The sequence below is a fragment of the Stegostoma tigrinum genome, chromosome 9 (assembly GCF_030684315.1).
Source record: "Stegostoma tigrinum isolate sSteTig4 chromosome 9, sSteTig4.hap1, whole genome shotgun sequence".
In the NCBI taxonomy this organism is placed as follows: Eukaryota; Metazoa; Chordata; class Chondrichthyes; order Orectolobiformes; family Stegostomatidae; genus Stegostoma; species Stegostoma tigrinum.
Window position 1 is genome coordinate 27,817,639 of NC_081362.1, and position 24,433 is coordinate 27,842,071.

General features: G+C 41.9%; 1 protein-coding gene across 8 annotated transcripts in view; it reads left to right on the forward strand.

The window, feature by feature from the left end:
* The window catches only part of senp6a (SUMO specific peptidase 6a), a 167,892-nt gene that overhangs the window by 556 nt on the left and 142,903 nt on the right, over window positions 1-24,433 (forward strand). The gene's annotated exons all lie outside the window — the stretch shown is intronic.

The following is a 24,433-nucleotide window of genomic DNA, read 5'->3' on the forward strand; positions in this document are numbered from 1 at the left end:
AATAGTACTTCAAAATTTTACGATCGCCAAAAAGATGAAGTCTTCCAGCTTTACACATACTTTTCTAGCTTGCTTGTACCATGTTGACATTTCAATCTAAGCACCTGTCGTACGAGTTAGCCAAGATATTGCAATGAAAGGATAGGATAAGGTAATTAAAGCAGCTTCAGTGGAGCACATTTGAATTTTTAAAATTTTGGTTTGGCCTTCCTTGTTTCGTTGGCATTTAATTGCCATGTTTACTACTTCTGTGTACTTTCAGTGACAACTGTCATTGAACCATGTTGAGTTAAAACATATTTTCGTTGCACAGAATAAGGTAAATGAGTGAGGGATAGTGGGAACTGCAGATGCTGGAGAATCTGAGATAACCAGGTGTAAAGCTGGATGAACACAACAGGCCAAGGAGCATCAGAGGAGCAATAAGGCTGATATTTCGGGCCTAGACCCTTCTTCAGAATTGTCTTCATTCGGCTCTACACCTTGTTGTCTCGGATTCTCCAGCATCTGCAGTTCCTACTATTGCTGAAACAATTTTAATCCCATTGCAAAACCTCTTCTAAGGATGCTTGCCCTGAAGAAGTTACCCTCCTCCCTCCAGAAAAACCTCAGTGGATTTCTCTCCCGCCGCAACTCTCTCGTAATCTCTTCAGCCTTGAAACTGCTCGGCCACATCCTGAAGCAAACCAGGTAGGCACATCATCTTTCTTAGTACCTGCCTGTGGAACCAGATCATCCCCAATGGACTACGGTCCACATTCAGGCCTTCCCACTTTGGCTCCACCTGTGACAATATCTACATTCAGAATGTTGATATCCTTCAGAACCGTTTCTCCCTGCGACTTCTGAAACACCATTTCTGAAGAAGGGTCTAGGCCCGAAACATCTGCCTTCCTGCTTCTCTGTTGCTTGGCCTGCTGTGTTCATCCAGCCCTACACCTTGTTATCTAAGGCAAATGAGTGCCCCACTTGTTTCTCCACCTGCCCATGTGACTGGCAATAGCAACCATTGACAAGCAATGAATATAACCTTGGGTCTTGAAGTTCTTCAGTTTTAGAATTGGGATAAATGTACAAATCATTTTAAGTGTGTGTCCTTTTTTTTGTCAAATTCTTTTCTGTCGGGAGTTGAATGGATGAGGTTCCTACCCTCTCATTTCTGTGTCTCATTTTCTGCATATTTTTGTGTTATGGAATATCTAAATTATGTTTCCCTACAGTAGACCATTTCAGATGATGGATTGTGCCTGGGGTGTATGCTGCTTGTGGATTTAAAATTTGTGTTTCTGGCTGTAGAAACTGACACAAGCAACGATCCCTTTCACAGCTGATACTAATAGATAATGATGGCCTGTAATTCGCTGACTCTTTTTTTCCAATCATGTGATCCTGCTTCCAGTCTCTGGCCATAGCATTGGACCTCTTTTTTTTCCCCCACCGTCTTTCCAAACAGATTATCCTGTCAAGAGGAAGGGCATCTCATGTATTGAGACCAATTCCAGTTAACGTGAGGTCTTGATAACTGATGTCCACATATCTCAACTATGGATAACCTGTTAGTTTTGTTCAGTGGTGAACTTGCTATTGGCACATGTTTTGGAAACATAGCTATTGTCCATGGCTATTGGCCATTAAGTGCGCATGACCTTCTCAGTTCAGTACCTGTTAGAGTGAGGCAAACCTGCTGGGTATTCCTGCTCTCTGGTGTGCTTCCGTTTTTAGCACTCTGTTCTGCAAGGAGGTGCCTAATTTTTATCCAAGACAGCGGAGCTGGAAGGTATAGAGCTGTTTTAGAACATAGAACATTACAGCACAGTACAGGTCCTTTGGCCCTCGATGTTGTGTCGAGCTGTCATACCGATCTCAAGCCCATCTAACTATTCCATGAACGTCCATATGCTTGTCCAATGACGACTTAAGTGTACCTAAAGTTGGCGAATCTACTACTGTTGCAGGCAAAACGTTCCATTCCCTTACTACTCTGAGTAAAGAGATTACCTCGGACATCTGTCCTATATCTTTCACCCCTCAATTTAAAGCTATGCCCCCTCGTGCTCGCCGTCACCATCCTAGGAAAAAGGCTCTCCCTATCCACCCTATCTAACCCTCTGATTATTTTATAGGTTTCAATTAAGTCACCTCACAACCTTCTTCTCTAACGAAAACAGCCTCAAGTCCCTCAGCCATTCCTCGTAAGACCTTCCCTCCATACCAGGCAACATCCTAGTAAATCTCCTCTGCACCCTTTCCAAAGCTTCCACATCTTTCTTATAATGCGGTGACCAGAACTGTACACAATACTCCAAGTGCGGCCGCACCACAGTTTTGCACAGCTTCACCATAACCTCTTGGTTCCGGAACTCGATCCCTCTATTAATAAAAGCTAAAACACTATGCCTTCTTAACAGCCCTGTCAACCTGGGTGGCAACTTTCAAGCATCTGTGTACATGGACACTGAGATCTCTCTGCTCATCTACACAGCTAAGAATCTTACCATTAGCCCTGTACTTTGCCTTCCGGTTACTCCTACCAAAGAGCATCACCTCATACTTGTCTGCATTAAACTCCATTTGCCAGCTCTGCAGCTTATCTATGTCTCTCTGCAACCTACAGCATCCCTCGTCACTATCCACAACTCCACCGACCTTAGTGTCGTCTGCAAATTTACTAACCCATCCTTCTACGCCCTCATCCAGGTCATTTGTAAAAATGACAAACAGCTGTGGACCCAACACCGACCCTTGCGGTACACCACTAGTAACTGGTCTCCAGGATGAACATTTCCCATCAACTACCACCCTCTGTCTTCTTTCAGCAAGCCAATTTCTGATCCAAACTGCTATATCTCCCACAATTCCATTCCTCCGCATTTTGTACAATAGCCTATTGTGGGGAACCTTATCGAATGCTTTGCTGAAATCCATATACACACATCAACCGGTTTATTCTCATCTACCTGTTTGGTCACCTTCTCAAAGAACTCAATAAGGTTTGTGAGGCATGACCTTCCCTTCACAAAACCGTGCTGACTATCCCCAATCAATTTATTCTTTTCTAGATGATTATAAATCCTATCCCTTATAACCTTTTCTAACACTTTACCAACAGCTGAGGTAAGGCTCACTGGTCTATAATTACCAGGGTTGTCTCTACTCCCCTTCTTGAACAGGGGAACCACATTCGCTATCCTCCAGTCATCTGGTACTATTCCTGTAGACAATGACGAGTTAAAGATCAATGCCAAAGGCTCGGCAATCTCCTCCCTGGCTTCCCAGACGATCCGAGGATAAATCCCATCCGGCCCAGGGGACTTATCTATCTTCACCCTCTGAAGGATTTCTAATACCTCTTCCGTGTGAACCTCAATCCCACCTAGTCTAGTAGCCTGTATCTCAGTATTGTCCTCGACAACATTGTCGTTTTCTAGAGTGAATACTGTTGAAAAATATTCATTTAGCGCTTCTCCCAGCTCATCTGACTCCACACACAACTTACCACTGCTATCCTTGATTCGGCCTAATCTTACTCTCATCATTCTTTTACTCCTTAAGTACCTACAGAAAGCCTTAGGGTTTACCCTGATCCTATCTGCCAACAACTTCTCATGTCTCCTCCTGGCTCTGCTGAGCTCTCTCTTTAGGTCTGTCCTGGCTACCTCGTAGCCCTCAAGTGCCCTAACTGAGCCTTCACATCTCATCCTAACATAAGCCGCCTTCTTCCTCTTGAAGAGAGATTCCACCTCCTTCGTAAGCCACGGCTCCCGCACTCTACAGCTTCCTCCCTGCCTGACAGGTACATATTTATCTAGGACACACAGGAGCTTTTCCTTGAATAAGCTCCACATTTCTAATGTGCCCATCCCCTGCAGTTTCCTTCCCCATTCTATGCTCCCTAAATCTTGCCTAATCTCATCGTAATTGCCTTTCCCCAAGCTATAACTCTTGCCCAGTGGTATACACCTATCCCTTTCCATCACTAAAGTAAACATAACAGAATTGTGATCGCTATCACCAAAGTGCTCACCTACTTCCAAATCTAACACCTGGCCGGGCTCATTACCCAGTACCAAATCTAATGTGGCTTCTCCCCTTGTTGGCCTATCTACATACTGTGTCAGGAAACCCTCCTGCACACTCTGGACAAAAACTGACCCATCTATAGTACTCGAGCTATAGTGTTCCCAGTCAATATTTGGAAAAGTTGAAGTCCCCCATAACAACTACCCTGTCTCTCTCACTCCTATCGAGAATCATCTTTGCTATCTTTTCCTCTACATTTCTGGAACTATTCGGAGGCCTATAGAAAAACTCCCAACAGGGTGACCTCTCCTTTCCTGTTTCTAACCTCAGCCCATACTACCTCAGTTGACAAGTCCCCAAACATGCTTTCTGCAACTGTAATACTGTCCTTTTTTCTTATCTTTATGACTGTAGAGAATGATCTGAAGAATGGGCGGCACGGTGGTTCAGTGGTTAGCACTGCAGCCTCACAGCGCCAGGGACCTGGGTTCGATTCCAGCCTCGGGTAACTGTCTGTGCGGAGTTCGCACATTCTCCCCGTGTCTGTGTGGGTTTCCTCCAGGTGCTCAGGTGTCCTCCCACAGTCCAAAGATGTGGAGGCTAGGTGGATCGGCCATGCTACATTGCCTGTAGTGTTCCGGTGTGTGTGCGCGCGTTATAGGGGGATGGGTCTGGGTTGGATGCTCCGAGGGGCGGTGTGGACTTGTTCGGCCGAAAGGCCCGTTTCCACACTGTAGGGAATCTAATCTAATCTAATCTAAAACACTGGTTTGGTGCACCATGGAACTTCGTACTTTCAGTCAATCTGATCAGATCAAGTTCCTACATTCTGGCCCATATCTTTGTCTTCTTGATGCTGATTGTCAGTTTAAGGTCCTTGCATTTCTGTGTGAATTAGACTGCATGCTCCTGCTGGTGAACTGCAATGGGGAACATCACTGCAACTAATTCTCAAACAGCAATGCATGGACCAGTACTTTATGTACTTTGCTTTTTGCCAAGTTAAACAGGGTACCGTTATCTTTGGTATGCAGCTAGATGCCATCATTTGAATTGCCAGAAATGCATAGGTGCAATGTGGAGAATTTGCTAGAGGATTGGCATCAGCATGCACCCCATTTTTTTCACCCAACTGCTGACCTTTTAAAAGCTCTAATATTGCTCTGTTGTAACTGATGAACTGCGCATTCTGATGGAAAGAAGAAATCATCCTTGAGTCACATGTCACTACAAATTCATAAAGTGAGTAAGATCACTGGCTTAATTTTCTCTCTATTGTACAAAGAACAAAGAAAATTGCAGCACAGGAACAGGCCCTTCAGCCCTCCAAGCCTGCGCCGATCCAGATCCTCTATCGAAACCTGTCATCTATTTTCCAAGGATTTGTGTCCCTGTGCTCCCTGCCCATTCTTCATGTATGTGTCTAGATAGGTCTTAAATGACGCTATCGTGCCTGCCTCTACCACCTCTGCTGGCAATGCGTTCCAGGCACCCACCACCCTCCTGCGTAAAGAACTTTCCAAGCATATCTCCCATTAAACTTTTCCTCTCTCACCTTGAAATCGTGACCCCTAGTAATTGAGTCCCCTGCTGTGGGGAGGAAAAAGCTTCTTGCTATCCACCCTGTCTATTCCCCTCATGATTCTGTCGGCCTCAATCAGCTTCCCCCCCCGCCCCGCCAACCCCAACCTCTGTCTTTCTAATGTAAATCATCCTAATCTGCACAACCTGTCTTCATAGCTGGCATTCTCCATACCCGGCAACATCTTGGTGAACGTCATCTGGACCCTGTCCAAAGCATCGATGTCCTTTTGGCAATGTGGTGACCAGAACTGTATGCAGTATTCCAAATGTGGTCGAACCAAAGTCCTATACAACTGTAATATGAGCTCTCTGATGAAGGGTCCAGGCCCGAAACGTCAGCTTTTGTGCTCCTGAGATGCTGCTTGGTCTACTGTGTTCACCCAGCTTCACACTTCGTTATCTTGGATTCTCCAGCATCTGCAGTTCCCATTATCTCTGTAATATGAGCTGCCAACTCTTGTACTCAATACCCCATCCGATGAATGAAAGCATGCCGTATGCCACCTTGACCACTCTATTGACCTGCATTAGTCGAATAAAAGTACAACATGGTGGCACAGTGGTTAACACTGCTGCCTCATTGGACCAGGGGCTCTGGTTTAATTCTACCCTTGAGTGACTTTGTGGAGTTTGCACATTACCCCACATCTGCATGGGTTTCCTCCAGATGCTGTGGAGCCCTGTAGGGATTTTGTGAAAACCGGCTTTAAAGTAATAAGTAAGTCTGCTTTGAAGCAGACAAGACATCCCAATGGGTTTTAAGGGACACAAACAAAATGGGGCATCAAGCCAGATCAGAGACATTCAGCCCGATTTGCCAAAATTTGGTCAAGTTAGTAGATTTTACTGTCTAAAGGAGGAAAAAAGTGGATGGAATTACAGAGCTTGAGAACAGGTAACTGAAGGCATGACTGGCGCTAGTGGATTTAAAATAGGCAGTACTGAAGTGGCCAGAAGCTGTGGAGTGTGGGGATCTCAAGAATTAGAGATTTACGCACCATCAGGCGGGCAGGTGGGAGGTCTGGTAGACAGTCATGGATGGATTTAGAAACTAGACATTTCTTGAATGAGATCCACTGTAGGCCAATGTGCATAGAGGAGATGAGTGACTGACTGGAACTTGTGCTTTAGGGCTGACAAGCAGAATTTTGAAACAACTCTAAATTTAGGAGAGTGGGGTGCAAGAGACTATCAAGGATTATTATGGAATAATCAAGTCTGTACAAAGGTGTATGTGATGCTTTCAATGGCAGATGAGTTGAAGCAAGTTGTACGAATTTTAGAAACTTGTGATTAAGTAGTCCTATTAATGTGTGGTACAAAGCTTGCTTTGAATTCGTGTAAGAAAGCATGATTGTGATCAGTCTGATTCAGTTGGTTGCCAGGGTTAGAGGTGGCTCTGATGCAAAGGACACAGTTTTGGGAACTGCAGATAATGATTTCAGTTTTCTCAATATTTGAATGATTGGAATTTCCCCTATTTAAAATTGGTTGTTGGATAAGCAGCAAGACAGCTTGGAAACAGGGGAGATTGAGAGAGAACTGGGTACAACAGTGTCAACACGTGGAAAAACGAGCAGACCCAGATTAATTCATTGGAGGAAAACAGGGTACATGAATGAGAAATGAAACCATTGTAGGTGATTCACTGGCTATGACACGATAAGTACAAATGAAAGCAGGCAAGAGCACTTTGGAGTGTTGCATTCAATTCTGGTCCCTCTGCTATAGGAGAGATGTTGTGAAAATTGAAAGGGTTCAGAAAAGGTTTACAAGGATGTTGCCAGAGTTAGTGGGTTTCATCTATAGTCTGAATAGGTTGGGATATTTTCTCTGGATCATTTGAGGCTGAGGAGTGAGCTTTTACGCAGGTTTATGAAATCATAAGGGGCGTGGACAGGGTGAATAGCCGAGGTCTTTCCCCCAAACATTTAAAAGGGATCTAAGGGGCAACATTTTCACGCAGGATGGTGCATGTAAGGAATAAGCTGCCAGAGGAATTAGTGGAGGTTGGAACAGTTACAACATTGAAAAGGCATCTGGATACCTCTATGAATAGGAAAGGTTTAGAGGGATGTGGACCAAATGCTGGCAAATGAGACTGGATTAATTTAGGATTTTGGTTGGCATGGATGAGTAGGACTGCAGGGTCTGTTTCCATGCTATACTTTCTATGACCCTATGACTCTATCTTACCTAGCAACACTAAGGTGCAAGCGTTGGAGTGGAATTTCATGATCCAGCATATCAGAATCTGTAGAAAGATTGAGGTTTGTTTATCCTTTATCACTGTCAACAAGAATTTGTCTTAACTTTGCTTCAAGGAAGTCCGGTAATATCAATGGATTGTGGCTGTTCTTTAAAGACGCTCCTGAGAAAGGTAGGTCAGGATTTTAGAGGCAACAACAAATTAAGGATGTTGAGAATGTCGAGGAGGTATAAGATGGATGGTTTGCAAAGACAGAAGGACTCTCTTTGTGTGGAGGGAAAATGACAGATTTGATGAAAGAAGGATTGTATGTGACAGGAAAGAACCATTATCTCCATTAACATTGCATATATGGCAAGTTATACTTGGGGTTTAATGGCAGGAAATGGGTCTCATTCACAAGCTGTGCTCAGAAAGCACATGGAAACAGATGAGGGACAGACTAGAGTGAGCTGTAAATTCAGGGTTAAGACAGGAATGAGCTTTTGAGAAGGATTGACCTGCTGGGGTGAGAATGGAAAAGAATTCAAGTGTTAACTTTGCTCCTGCATGATCTTTGAATAATTGGCAGTTTTTTTTAATCAATGGGCAGCATTGACCAAAATGTGTATTTCTTAATCGGCCTGGTCAGAGATTTTATTACACATTTCTTCTGGAACAGGTGGGACTTCAGCACAAGAACTTGATGATTTGCATTTTAGCTAGATCTGGTGATGAAAACCAATTGATCCCCGAAACGCCAGCTTTCTTGCTCCGCTGCTGCTTGGCCTGCTGTGTTCATCCAGCTCTACACCTTGTTATCTCGGATCACCAAATGTGCTTAAATTTGCAATATTTGGACTTGAGGGAGCTAAGACATTAGTATACTGGGAGGAACAGTTAGGCTGGGAAGCCTTCGTTGGGGAAAAATTCATCAAAGTTAGTTTGTGATGACGTGTGTATGGATAAGATATCAAAATTAATTAAAGGCCAAAAGCTTGATAGCCAAGAATTTGTGAATGAAGGACTAAGGGAATTGGGACAGTTCTTTTTTGGCCCATTCTGAGATTGACAGATTTGGTCTTACAAAAGGGAGAAGAACATGAGTAAAATGATACTAGCATGTTAATCAAGTGTCTAATGCAAATTTTATATGAAACACTTTTTAAAACAAACATGAGACAAGGGAGTATAAAGAATGCTTAATTGACATGAAAGGCAAAATGCTGAGTGTCTGACCAGTAATGTTGAGTACATCAAGGTTTTGGTCTGCTGTAAAGATTGTAATTGAGCTCTCAGACTTTTTTGTCATGATTTATTTGTGACGAGTGTTCGTTCACTGTGCTGCACTGCTTGACAAGCTGCCATAAAATGCATAACTGAAGAGACCAACAAAATAACCAATTTGTCTTCCGTTGATGGGACAAAAGCAACCGCATAAGGATAAGGCACATATTTAATGTAATTTCTCCGCAACGGGAACAGAGAGAATTTCTAATCTACCACTTTGCACTTAATCTACAACTCTTTGTAAAGCCTTAAATGTGCATGCGGTCACTCCATTTCCAGGGGAAAAAAGACAGTTTAGTACAGATACAATAGGTGGATAAAGAAAACAGGTTAGGGAAAACACAATTCTTAAGATCAAAGACCATAAGGTTGAAAGTAATTTTTCTAGGTACTATGGAAATCTTAACAAAAACGACAAGCTTTGGTCTTTACATTTTGTAGTTGTTCCTTGGTTCACTGGTTGATTAGGTGGACCCAGGTCTTGTTTTAGAATTCTTTATTAATGCGTTCTTTGGTTTTTCTTGTCCTTTCTACAAATAAGAGGAGAAATGAAGCATTCTGCAGGTTCTGGCAATTTTACTGTCCTCTGGTTGTGCTGCAGACTTGTTTGTTTGTTTGTTTTTAGTTTTATAAAAGAAGCTGCAAGTGCCACTGCAGCAATTGGAGGGCTGTTGTCAGACAGAATCCTAACTGGAATGGTTGTGTTGTCATTCAGGCTTATTCTCTCTCCTCATGTATCATTTGTTGAGCTGCATGATACAATGTGCAGCAGTTGTTTTTCAAGCTGTAAAACTCTCCATTTTTCAGTTGTAGATGTCCAACTTCAACTACAGCTTACTTTATTTCCGAGGAGACATTACATTTTCTTTCTGCACTTGGCATTTAATAGCAATTAAATGTTTTAATAAAAGAACAAAATTTCACCTGGACATAGAATAATACACTGCAAAACATTGTTTACTGTTCCAGTTTATGTGGAAGTGTACACATTCAACTAAACTTGCCCTATTGTGTGCATGTGCACTGTGTGGCAAGCCTCCAATTACTAATGCCCTAATTAAAATTTTTACATTGCACTAAACACGACATCTGTACAGCCTAGAAAAAAACTCTGCAGGAGTAGAAGTTTGGAGATGACAATGGCTGCAGGCTCCATGCTGAGCTTCTTAGAAAGCAAAATCTGTGATCATAACCTAAGTAACAATTAACTTTAAGAATTAATCTGAATTTTTTTGTCAATTAGCCATAAGACACTTACCTGTTCAGCAGCAATAGAATAATGCATTGTGCTTCACATGGTAAAAACATGTAGTAACATCTTGAACAAAATTATTTATCTGGCGTACGAACAACATCTAAAACTACTTCCAGCTTTCATGTTGCCAGAAGTTTCTACAAATTGGTCAGATTTCAAAGCCAATTCCTTTTGTGAGTCGTATACTCATACAGCATGGAAACAGACCCTTCACGTAATCCCTAACTGAATTAGTCCCACCTCTTCGTGCTTGTGTCTTGATATGTGGCAATAAGGCACTTGCCTATTACTCATCAGTATCTGTAGCTTTTGATTTATCTTGATCACATTGTGTGAGAGTGAGGAGAGAAAGGAGGAATGGTGTTTTTGAGATCTGGGTGCTGTAAACTTGAAAAATTGCCTTTTAAAAGGAGTTCTTAAACTTTGAAACAAAAACAGCTTGCCGGAGAAACTAAGAAGGTTTGACAGCATCTCTAGTGAGAGTAACTTTTTTTTGTTTCAAATCCACTGGTGTTTCTTCAGAGGTGTTCACCATTAAACTTACTGCTGAAAAGCCTCTGTTTACTTCCTAGCAGGTAGACCTTGTGTCCTCAAAAGGCAAAACCTCCTTGTTATTCGAAGGATAACAAATTTATAGATAACATTCTTGTCTGTTATAAAACAGCAGAGAATCTTAATTATGATGAGGCAAAGGGAAGATTCTCTGGGTACAGTGCAATGTGATTACTGTAGAGTGTAAACATTATTGGTCTGAGAGTTTGGAACTAGGGGACGGAGTTTGAAACCAAAAGGTGTCTCTCTTAAGAAAAAGGTGAGGAGAAAAAGTTATTAGTCTGCGGTGAGACAGTAGGAACTGCCACTGCTGGAGAATCTGAGATAACAAGGTGTAAAACTGGATGAACACAGCAGGCCGAGCAGGAAAGCCGACACTTCGGGCCTTGACCCATTTTCTGAAGAAGTGTCTAGGCCCGGGATGTCCGCTTTCCTGCTCAACTGATGCTGCTTGGCCTGCTGTGTTCATCCAACTCTACACCTTGTTATATTAGTCTGTGGAATTCCCTTTATTTAACATCACTCATGGGATGTAGACATCTCTGGCTGGGCCAGCATTTATTGCCTTTCTGTCGTTGAAAAGGTCAGAAATCACTTCACCTGACGAAGGGAGCTATGCTCTGAAATCTTGTGTTTTCAAATAAACCTGTTCGAACAATAACTTAGTGTTGTGATTTCTGACATTGTCGACTCCAGCCCAACACTGGCATCTCCACACCGTGGCCCTCGTTGAAAAGGTGGTGGTGAGCTGCCTCAAACTACCGCAGTCTGTGGGCTGTGGATAAACCTACAGTGCCCTTGAGGAGGGAATTAAAGCTGTAAGAACAGCTTAGTTAATTAAGATAGTGGAAAGGATTTGAGTATTAATACTGTTGGTGGCACTTGGTTAAGACATTAAGGGAAAGAAGAGTTTCATGAAAAGGTGAGCGAGATTATACACAAATGTAATTGTCGCCAGAGGTGTGTATATGTAAGATAAATTGAACAATTTTCGAGGACATGAAAAATTTAAATGAATTTGAGTTTGAATTATTAATTAGACTGAGATTATATCTGCTTACATCTCAATTAGTGAAGCACCAGTACTAACATTTCAATAACAAACTGTTAATCTAACAACTGTATCTCCATGATGTTTAAACCTCAGATTCAGAAATTATACATTGCACATAAGTTATCAATAACAATTTAACAAACTGTCTTTTGTCACTGCAGAAATTCTCCTAATGCTCTTCCAGATGGTATTGATTTGTACTTCAGTACACAGTATATTTCTCCCTATTAAAATACTATTCTTATGAATTTCATCTGCACCTCTGTTTATTCCTAATGCAAAAAATAGTGGATGCAATCTATTTGGATGAGATGGTTTATTCATTTTGAATTAGTTTTAATAGTTATCTGCCACTGCAACTTCCTTCCCTATTTAGCTTTCTATCTTTTTGAATGCTGTGCCTCCTTTGATCTCTTCCACTGTTGTGTTTGTCATGTTACTTTTTGGGGAGAAAGTAATAGTTCAGTATTTTTGCCATTTCAGTCATTCCTTGAGTTTAATGGGTGCACCCTTGAGTATTCTATCCCTGTCATAATTTATGTGCATGTAAAATACTTTTACTTTTTCTGTTCGCTATTTGCTTCCCTGAGTGTTGGTCCTAGGTTCTTGCTGCCAAACACCTGTTGTTAGGTATTAAATTCTATTTCCAAGATCCACCCCCAGAGTTCATTCCTCTTCAGCTGACACATTCCCACACACTTGTTTCCATCACCTCCAGATGTTTCCAAGATTAGTCCTCCTTCATTGTTTGATAGTCTCTCCGTGCTGTAGTTTATGCAGTTCCAGTGCATTTTATTTCTAGTGCCCAGTTGCTGCTGTTTACTGGCTCAGCACATTTCACATGGGTTGACCACTTTATCCAACGTTCTTACCTTTTTTGGACACGTTATTCAGATCCATAAGTCCATATTTTAAAATATTATTTTCTAAAGAATACCCAGCCTCCTCATTCTTCCTTTCAAAATCCACCACATTACCCTTGCTTGTTAAAGTTTTTATTTGCTAATTACGTGCTCATTCTTCCAAGCTACTGAATTTTTTTAGCTGCTGTTTTTTCCACTTCTCTTGGTTTGCATTTTCTGGCTTGGTTTCCATGGTTCCATTCTCATTCTGTTTATCTCTAGATTTTCTTCAGTTTGTTACTTCAGGTTCCTGTTCTCAATGCATTATTTTGTTCCCAATACATAAACATCTCTTATTGTTCTGATTTATCTATTATTGGGTCCAGCAGTGCTCCTGTTTATGAATTTTACTTTCTAATGAAAGGCTAATGCCTGTCGAAATCAGCAGTCTTCATGCCAACAGATAGATTTAATTAAATCTAACTTAGGAAGAAGTACATGGTCACCACAATTGAGACCTAGTGTCAAACTGGAAACTCAATTTTTCAGGTTACAAGGCCTGCCAAAAATTTGGGGTAAAATAATGGGAGACAAGTAGCTTTCTTAATTAGAACTAAAATTGTGTTGATGAGAGAGAGAATATAGTGAAAGGCAGAGGGACACTTGCGGCACAGTGATATTGAACCTATTTCTGAGCCAGGAGGCCCCGATTTTGTTACATCTGCTCCAGAAGTTTGTAGTAATATTTCTGAACAGGTTGATTTAAAAAAAAGACTATGATGAAAAATGGTGCATGCTGTAGAGACTAGGTTGTTATAAGACTTTGACCCACAAACTTAAATCATTTTCTAAGTGTGAATTGGTAAATTGTATACATGCAGAGTAGAAAAGATGCAGCAAAAGTAATGTGTTTTAATAGAATATTTTGCTTTTATGTGGATATAGAATAAATAAACTGGCATATGTCCGTAAGTGAATAGCATCATAGCATGCCTGCAGCAAAGGAAGAGTCCTTTTTGCATTTTGTGTCCATGAGAGGCCTGTACAAGAGCAACTGCACGAAACCCTTTTCACCACCCTTTCCTCAGTGACCTGTAATTTTTTTTGTTTGTTAGGTACTTAACAATTCTTTTGAAAGCCCTAATTGTGTCTGTATTTACCTTGCATTCGAGTGAATTCCTGATCCTAACCGTTTCCTATGTAACACTAATCCATGTCTCAATTTGTAAAGCCCATGTTTCTATATAAATCTTGTTAACCTAACCTTCAAAATTTATGCACAGGTTCTCCATGAGCGTTTTTTTTTAATGCTTTTCACTTTTATTGCCTTTCCTGTGTTTGGACACTCTACTACACTTCAGAGAACAGGGACTGGATATTATTCGCGGTACTTGGAGTCATAGAGCTGGACAGCATGGAAATAGACCCTTTGATCCAAATTGACCATGCCAATCAGATATCCTAAATTAATCTAGTCCCATTAGCCAGCATTTGACCGATATCCCTCTTAAACCCTTGCCATTCATTTACCATCCAAATGCCTCTTCAATGTTGTAATTGTACTATCCTCCACCACTTCCTCTGGCAGCTCATTTCCATACACATATGACCCTCTGTGTGGGGGGAAAAATGTTGCCCTTTTTGGTCACTTTTAAATCTTTTCCCCCTCACTTTAAACCTATGTCCTACAGATTTGGACTCCCCACCCCCCCCACCTTGGGGAAAAGACCTTGATTATTTTCCCCCTATCCATTCCCCTCATGATTTTATAAATCTCTATAACGTCACCCCTCAGCTGAAGAAACTCCAGGAAAAATAGCCCCAGTTTATTCAGCCTGTCCCCATAGTACAAACCCTCCAACCCTGGCATCCCTGTAAATCTTTTCTGAACCCTTTCAAGTTTCACAGCATCCACCCTAAGCATTTGTTGGGAAACATGCACTTGCATGGACAGTGTTTCAATAAGGGAGTAATTGTCAGTCTCTGACATCCTCTGAGGACCTGATGTCAACCTGTGATCTACAGGACCTATTCTGTGGTCATGAACGTGATCCTAGCTTTCATAGCTACAGTGTAGTCTGCTTTCTGGCCAGAAACTAGAGAAATCTAGTGTGTGTCTATAAGCAGCGAGGACCTGCATTCAACAATTGACAATGTCATATGAATCCAGTGTCTATGACCTGTGCTGCACACCAGTGACAGAGTTAATCAGACTTTATTTTCTTGAATGCTGGTTGCTCCACAGTGCGGGAGCTATTGATGGAATTTAGTAACGATTCACTTTTTTCAATAAGAAGGATTTCAACTCAAATTTTCTTCAGTAAATAGTTGAACAATATTTGCATGCATGCACACAGTGAAGGTTTCACAAAGGGGTCATGTAGAGATTTGAAGACAGGGGCCATAAGTTTAACATGAAGCACTTAAACATACAGGATGTTTCCTGCTACTGCAGGAAAAGCAGCCGTTAATGAGATACTCCAAACTGTCTGCTGCATACACCAAAGAGACAACAAATACAACCGGATCTTTTCCAAGAACAGACTAAGTCAGCTATAGTTTCTAGACCCTCTCGGACGCTGATACACTCGTGATAATTGTAGGCTCCCTTTTGAATCACCTGTATCAGTGGTTCCTATGAAAATTTCAACACTCGGCACACTCACGCCCGCTGAGTAGTATTCTCATACGTTTTCAAAAACTTTGGCTGCAATTACAAATTCAAATCCCATCCGGTCCAGCCAGCTTTGCACAAAATACTTGAGGAATCATTTCTCCGTGATTTAAATTCAGTGGAAATTGTGCTTAACAGAAGGCCATCAAAAATAAGGAGCAAACTTCCTTTTAGTCTCTCAAAAATGTGAAGGCTTTTAGTCATGAACTTGATGTCATCCATTTTAATTTACTGAAGCAAGGTATAATAGAGATTCTTCCAAATGCTGTGTAAATATAGGCAAATGCTGGAGGTTGCAAGAGCAAGACACGGATTGATTGAGGCATAACATGAGTCTTATTTGGATGGGTGTTTCCTTTGTTGGAAAGTGTGGAATTAAGGATTTCCATTTTAAGACACATGAGATTTTTTTTCCCCCTGGGGTCATGAGTTTCTGGGACTCTTCTTGAAAGACAGTGGAAGAAGAGTCTTTGAATGTTTTTAAGGCAGAGGGAATTAGATTCTTGATGAGCAACAAAGGTGTAGGTAGGAATATGGAACAGTCTGATTAGTCTTGGTCTTGATATCACAATGGTAGTGCAGGCTTGAGGGCTGAGTAGGGCTATACTACTACGAATTATTATGTTCGTGCAGATAACAACTTCAATGACTTAAAGGTTGGTGGAAGTGGGTACAATAGCAATTTCTCAAGATCCCAAAGTCTGGAATCTTTTAAGAGTTTCTTTTAGTCATCTATAAATCTGTGTCATTATGCCAAATTTTGTTTGACTGCGATCTTATAAATGGATCAGTGTTTCCTGCGAAATATTGCAATTAGGGATTAGTATGAAGAGTCCAGAAAAGTGTGCCACCAAACACACCAGGTCTGATTGTAAAACATAGAATTGACCAGAACCTAATCTCCCTAAAGCATTCTTCAGTGTTTTTTCAGGTACAGGATGCAAGGAGTTCCCAAATATTTGCCGAAAGAAGCATTATGGTCACATAATATTACTGTGTGCATCTCTCAAACTCCATGAAAAGCTTTTGAAACTGACAGATTTGTTTGTCATGTTCTTTTAAAGTAATCTAGCTGAATTAAACTAATGTAGATGATCAAGAAGTATTCTAACTTGACTTTAACTCAAAATACAACCAGTTTTTTTTCAAAAGAATCTTTTCCAAAACCATCTATTCCAGAAAGGTCTTTAATAATAGTGCATGCTTTGATTATGATAGATACTATTGAACTTTACGGGCAAATTTGTTTAATATGGTACGTAACAATGTGAACTGTAAAAGGTCTCCAAACTCGTTAGTGTCAGTACATAGTTCCCTTCAGCCAAACTTTTGTAATTAGCTGCCCAATGCCTGCATTGAGCAATTCACTCTCAAGTTTGAAAAATGTTTCTTCCCCTTGTTTTGTGGTTTTATCTCCTACTGTAAAGTCTGTGCTTTCCGTCCTGCTGTAACTGGCTATAAGATCATAGCTAACTCTACTGAATTCTGTCAGGTGTTTAAAGTGAGCCTAGACCCCTGCAACATCACAACTTTCATGACTGCAGTGCGCAGCCCAAGAGTAGTTTGCAGTTTTGTTCAGGCAGTTTTAATAAAGGACTAAAACGCCAATGCAATTGCTACACAATAGCAGAAGATTTTGGATCCTGTCCATTCTCAATTTGCTTAAATCTACAGAGAGAACCTGGCCTCGCAGAAACTCCACATGCACCTGTGTAGTGCATGAGGTAAAACCTCTTTGAGACGGCTCTGGTGGTCCAGCCCAGTGGACTGATGGCCCAAATATGTTCAACTTCTTTGAAGCTAGATTTAGATCTATTTTGATTAATGTGGCTATATGGCACACTGTTTTCATCCTATTAAAGGAAAATTGAATGCCCTCAATCCCCATTTTGAACAAAATACTGTGCCTCTGGATTTCTATTTTTATACTCCTTTTAGGCTTTTTAGAGGAGAGCGGGGTGCAACACTGAAAATTCGAGAGTATTATGAATGTTCCATATTTCAAGATTGCTGTTTTTCATCCAGTTTCTCTCTTTGCTGTATATTCGTTCATCTCCATTTCTATCATCTTTTTATTCCTTTATTGCTGTGAAAATGAATGTGAAGGTCTTCAATAGTATCCTGTAGAAGGAACTACTCACCATTTCGGCCACAACTGCTTAAGGCCGAATCTCACTTTCTTTGCATGCACCTCTCTGACTCTTATTCACTGCTGATAGTGCTCCATTGGCAAAGCTAGTTATGAATCTGCACCTCTATCCTGGGAACCATTTCAACACACAGTTCAGGGCTATCAAGCAGCCAGACTCTTCAGTACATAATTTTTGGAGCTCTGCCATTGGGTGCAGTATGATGTTAAGATTTTTATGGTTAACTGATTTTTTTGTTTAAACTGCACATTGCTTCCAGAGGTTTTTTAATTCTGAAGTTGTTCTACCAAGTTAGAAACTTGTGCTACACATGTCAATTGTAGATATTTATTGATTCACTTGTAGTCTGTCATTTAATTGTACTATGAATGCTGATCTGCTTTTATATTGGGGGAAAAATGACCTTTTAAGGTGCATTCATTTATTTAGCATATTTTTGTATGAATATTCCAACATGATTTTTGCTTCAACTATTGAATGTGTTGGCAAGGCTACTATTTATTGCCCGTCGTAACTGCCTTTGAGAAACTTTTATAGTTAATTATTGTATAGACGTTCAGAGGCCCATGTGGTGGATGTATTCCTACAGAGCTGTTGATTGGAAGGTTCCAGAATTTTGACTAAACAGTGTTGAATGATCATTGATATATTGCTGAGACAGGATGGTGTGTAACTTGGAGAGTAATTAACAGGCATATGGGAACACCAACACCTGATGCTTTTTGTCCTTCTAGCTGATGGAGGTCATGAGTATGAAAGTTGCTGTCAGAAGAACTTGGCACGTTTCTGCGTTGCCTCAGCATATGGTACAAAGTGTTCCCAAACTATGATAGGAATGAAAATTCGAGAATGTCAGATCAAGGTGCTACCGATTATATTTTCAGTCAGTTTTGGCATGAAGGGGCAGCAATAACACAGTGGTTTGTTGTTGGGCTTGTAATCCAGAGACCAGGAAACGCTCTGAAGACTTGGGTTTGCATCACACCAGAGCAGATTAGATTAGATTCCCTACAGTGTGGAAACGGGCCTTTCGGCCGAACAAGTCCACACCGCCCCTCGGAGCATCCAACCCAGACCCATCCCCCTATAACGCGCGCACACACACCGGAACACTACAGGCAATGTAGCATGGCCGATCCACCTAGCCTCCACATCTTTGGACTGTGGGAGGACACCTGAGCACCTGGAGGAAACCCACACAGACACGGGGAGAATGTGCGAACTCCGCACAGACAGTTACCCGAGGCTGGAATCGAACCCAGGTCCCTGGCGCTGTGAGGCTGCAGTGCTAACCACTGAACCACCGTGCCGCCCATTCTTCAGATCATTCTCTACAGTCATAAAGATAAGAAAAAAGGACAGTATTACAGTTGCAGAAAGCATGTTTGGGGACTTGTCAACTGAGGTAGTATGGGCTGAGGTTAGAAACAGGAAAGGAGAGGTCACCCTGTTGGGAGTTTTTCTATAGGCCTCCGAATAGTTCCAGAAATGTAGAGGAAAAGATAGCAAAGATGATTCTCGATAGGAGTGAGAGAGACAGGGTAGTTGTTATGGGGGACTTCAACTTTTCCAAATATTGACTGGGAACACTATAGCTCGAGTACTATAGATGGGTCAGTTTTTGTCCAGAGTGTGCAGGAGGGTTTCCTGACACAGTATGTAGATAGGCCAACAAGGGGAGAAGCCACATTAGATTTGGTACTGGGTAATGAGCCCGGCCAGGTGTTAGATTTGGAAGTAGGTGAGCACTTTGGTGATAGCGATCACAATTCTGTTATGTTTACTTTAGTGATGGAAAGGGATAGGTGTATACCACTGGGCAAGAGTTATAGCTTGGGGAAAGGCAATTACGATGAGATTAGGCAAGATTTAGGGAGCATAGAATGGGGAAGGAAACTGCAGGGGATGGGCACATTAGAAATGTGGAGCTTATTCAAGGAAAAGCTCCTGTGTGTCCTAGATAAATATGTACCTGTCAGGCAGGGAGGAAGCTGTAGAGTGCGGGAGCCGTGGCTTACGAAGGAGGTGGAATCTCTCTTCAAGAGGAAGAAGGCGGCTTATGTTAGGATGAGATGTGAAGGCTCAGTTAGGGCACTTGAGGGCTACGAGGTAGCCAGGACAGACCTAAAGAGAGAGCTCAGCAGAGCCAGGAGGAGACATGAGAAGTTGTTGGCAGATAGGATCAGGGTAAACCCTAAGGCTTTCTGTAGGTACTTAAGGAGTAAAAGAATGATGAGAGTAAGATTAGGCCGAATCAAGGATAGCAGTGGTAAGTTGTGTGTGGAGTCAGATGAGCTGGGAGAAGCGCTAAATGAATATTTTTCAACAGTATTCACTCTAGAAAACGACAATGTTGTCGAGGACAATACTGAGATACAGGCTACTAGACTAGGTGGGATTGAGGTTCACACGGAAGAGGTATTAGAAATCCTTCAGAGGGTGAAGATAGATAAGTCCCCTGGGCCGGATGGGATTTATCCTCGGATCGTCTGGGAAGCCAGGGAGGAGATTGCCGAGCCTTTGGCATTGATCTTTAACTCGTCATTGTCTACAGGAATAGTACCAGATGACTGGAGGATAGCGAATGTGGTTCCCCTGTTCAAGAAGGGGAGTAGAGACAACCCTGGTAATTATAGACCAGTGAGCCTTACCTCAGCTGTTGGTAAAGTGTTAGAAAAGGTTATAAGGGATAGGATTTATAATCATCTAGAAAAGAATAAATTGATTGGGGATAGTCAGCACGGTTTTGTGAAGGGAAGGTCATGCCTCACAAACCTTATTGAGTTCTTTGAGAAGGTGACCAAACAGGTAGATGAGAATAAACCGGTTGATGTGTGTATATGGATTTCAGCAAAGCATTCGATAAGGTTCCCCACAATAGGCTATTGTACAAAATGCGGAGGAATGGAATTGTGGGAGATATAGCAGTTTGGATCAGAAATTGGCTTGCTGAAAGAAGACAGAGGGTGGTAGTTGATGGGAAATGTTCATCCTGGAGACCAGTTACTAGTGGTGTACCGCAAGGGTCGGTGTTGGGTCCACAGCTGTTTGTCATTTTTACAAATGACCTGGATGAGGGCGTAGAAGGATGGGTTAGTAAATTTGCAGACGACACTAAGGTCGGTGGAGTTGTGGATAGTGACGAGGGATGCTGTAGGTTGCAGAGAGACATAGATAAGCTGCAGAGCTGGCAAATGGAGTTTAATGCAGACAAGTATGAGGTGATGCTCTTTGGTAGGAGTAACCGGAAGGCAAAGTACAGGGCTAATGGTAAGATTCTTAGCTGTGTAGATGAGCAGAGAGATCTCAGTGTCCATGTACACAGATGCTTGAAAGTTGCCACCCAGGTTGACAGGGCTGTTAAGAAGGCATAGTGTTTTAGCTTTTATTAATAGAGGGATCGAGTTCCGGAACCAAGAGGTTATGGTGAAGCTGTGCAAAACTGTGGTGCGGCCGCACTTGGAGTATTGTGTACAGTTCTGGTCACCGCATTATAAGAAAGATGTGGAAGCTTTGGAAAGGGTGCAGAGGAGATTTACTAGGATGTTGCCTGGTATGGAGGGAAGGTCTTACGAGGAATGGCTGAGGGACTTGAGGCTGTTTTCGTTAGAGAAGAAGGTTGTGAGGTGACTTAATTGAAACCTATAAAATAATCAGAGGGTTAGATAGGGTGGATAGGGAGAGCCTTTTTCCTAGGATGGTGACGGCGAGCACGAGGGGGCATAGCTTTAAATTGAGGGGTGAAAGATATAGGACAGATGTCCGAGGTAATCTCTTTACTCAGAGTAGTAAGGGAATGGAACGTTTTGCCTGCAACAGTAGTAGATTCGCCAACTTTAGGTACACTTAAGTCGTCATTGGACAAGCATATGGACGTTCATGGAATAGTTAGATGGGCTTGAGATCGGTATGACAGCTCGACACAACATCGAGGGCCAAAGGACCTGTACTGTGCTGTAATGTTCTATGTTCTAAAACAGCTCTATACCTTCCAGCTCCGCTGTCTTGGATAAAAATTAGGCACCTCCTTGCAGAACAGAGTGCTAAAAACGGAAGCACACCAGAGAGCAGGAATACCCAGCAGGTTTGCCTCACTCTAACAGGTACTGAACTGAGAAGGTCATGCGCACTTAATGGCCAATAGCCATGGACAATAGCTATGTTTCCAAAACATGTGCCAATAGCAAGTTCACCACTGAACAAAACTAACAGGTTATCCATAGTTGAGATATGTGGACATCAGTTATCAAGACCTCACGTTAACTGGAATTGGTCTCAATACATGAGATGCCCTTCCTCTTGACAGGATAATCTGTTTGGAAAGACGGTGGGGGAAAAAAAAGAGGTCCAATGCTATGGCCAGAGACTGGAAGCAGGATCACATGATTGGAAAAAAAGAGTCAGCGAATTACAGGCCATCATTATCTATTAGTATCAGCTGTGAAAGGGATCGTTGCTTGTGTCAGTTTCTACAGCCAGAAACACAAATTTTAAATCCACAAGCAGCATACACCCCAGGCACAATCCATCATCTGAAATGGTCTACTGTAGGGAAACATAATTTAGATATTCCATAACACAAAAATATGCAGAAAATGAGACACAGAAATGAGAGGGTAGGAACCTCATCCATTCAACTCCCGACAGAAAAGAATTTGACAAAAAAAAGGACACACACTTAAAATGATTTGTACATTTATCCCAATTCTAAAACTGAAGAACTTCAAGACCCAAGGTTATATTCATTGCTTGTCAATGGTTGCTATTGCCAGTCACATGGGCAGGTGGAGAAACAAGTGGGGCACTCATTTGCCTTAGATAACAAGGTGTAGGGCTGGATGAACACAGCAGGCCAAGCAACAGAGAAGCAGGAAGGCAGATGTTTCGGGCCTAGACCCTTCTTCAGAAATGGTGTTTCAGAAGTCGCAGGGAGAAACGGTTCTGAAGGATATCAACATTCTGAATGTAGATATTGTCACAGGTGGAGCCAAAGTGGGAAGGCCTGAATGTGGACCGTAGTCCATTGGGGATGATCTGGTTCCACAGGCAGGTACTAAGAAAGATGATGTGCCTACCTGGTTTGCTTCAGGATGTGGCCGAGCAGTTTCAAGGCTGAAGAGATTACGAGAGAGTTGCGGCGGGAGAGAAATCCACTGAGGTTTTTCTGGAGGGAGGAGGGTAACTTCTTCAGGGCAAGCATCCTTAGAAGAGGTTTTGCAATGGGATTAAAATTGTTTCAGCAATAGTAGGAACTGCAGATGCTGGAGAATCCGAGACAACAAGGTGTAGAGCCGAATGAAGACAATTCTGAAGAAGGGTCTAGGCCCGAAATATCAGCCTTATTGCTCCTCTGATGCTCCTTGGCCTGTTGTGTTCATCCAGCTTTACACCTGGTTATCTCAGATTCTCCAGCATCTGCAGTTCCCACTATCCCTCACTCATTTACCTTATTCTGTGCAACGAAAATATGTTTTAACTCAACATGGTTCAATGACAGTTGTCACTGAAAGTACACAGAAGTAGTAAACATGGCAATTAAATGCCAACGAAACAAGGAAGGCCAAACCAAAATTTTAAAAATTCAAATGTGCTCCACTGAAGCTGCTTTAATTACCTTATCCTATCCTTTCATTGCAATATCTTGGCTAACTCGTACGACAGGTGCTTAGATTGAAATGTCAACATGGTACAAGTATTGTTGATTTGAAGTTGTTAAATATCTAGAGTTAGTCTATTGACTGCATTAAAATCATGGATTATGGTGGTTAAAAACACACATGGTTCACCAAAAGCTTTTTTAGGGAAGGAAGTCTGCTATCTTTACCTAAACTAGTTGATTTGTGACTCTCGCCACAGTAATGTTGATTCTTACCTGCCCTCTGAAATTGCCTAACACGAACAGGCCTAAATTAGATGATTCCCTGAGGACATCACCTTAGGCACAGGAATCTATGGCCCATTAGTTCTTTTAGCTTTGCAAAGTCTTCCTTGCTGAAACATAGTATCAACATTGGCTCAGACTAACCAAGCTTGTATACTCCTAATCAGACTGTTCTAGCAACAGGGCACAGAGCAGAGTTGATGGCATACAGCCAGCAAGGAGTTTCCAGAGAGTCCTCCACTCCAGACCTTATATAAGTCTCATTGCATCAGATCTAACACGGGCAAGGAATCTGATTGCCTGTACCCCTGCCCCCTCAACTGATGAATTAGTGTTGTCATGTTGAACACCATTTGGCAGAACTACTGAGGGTGACCAGTGCATAGAATGTGTTCTGAAATGTGGACTACAACATGGCTCACTAAAAGTGGCTCAGCAGCACCACTACTGACTGAACTGGTCGAGTTTTAAAGCACTAAGCTGTCAGATGGGGTCTGAGACAAAAAGCCAGGAAAAACATACTTTACCTCATCTTCAAATCTGCCTGCTGCAGATGTATTTGTACGTAATAGAAGTGATCACTGCGTGATCCTTATGGAGATGAAGACCCACCTCACATTGAGGATAACCTTCATAATATTGTATGATATTATCACCATGCTAATCAGAACAGAATTTGAACAGACTTAGTAACTCAAGACTATGCGTGAATAAGGCATGGTGGGCCATCAGCCGAAGCGTAGACAGGAGCAGCATAAGGCAGATCTAAAAATGAGGTGCCTATCTGAAGTGACAACACAGGACTACTCTGTATCAAGCAACATTAAAAGCAAATGGCAGATTGGGTTATAAAATTTCACAACTGAAGGATCAAATCTAAGCTGTGCTGTCCTGTCACATTGCTGAATATTGAAATGATTCCCTAGGGGTGGAGGGTCCATAA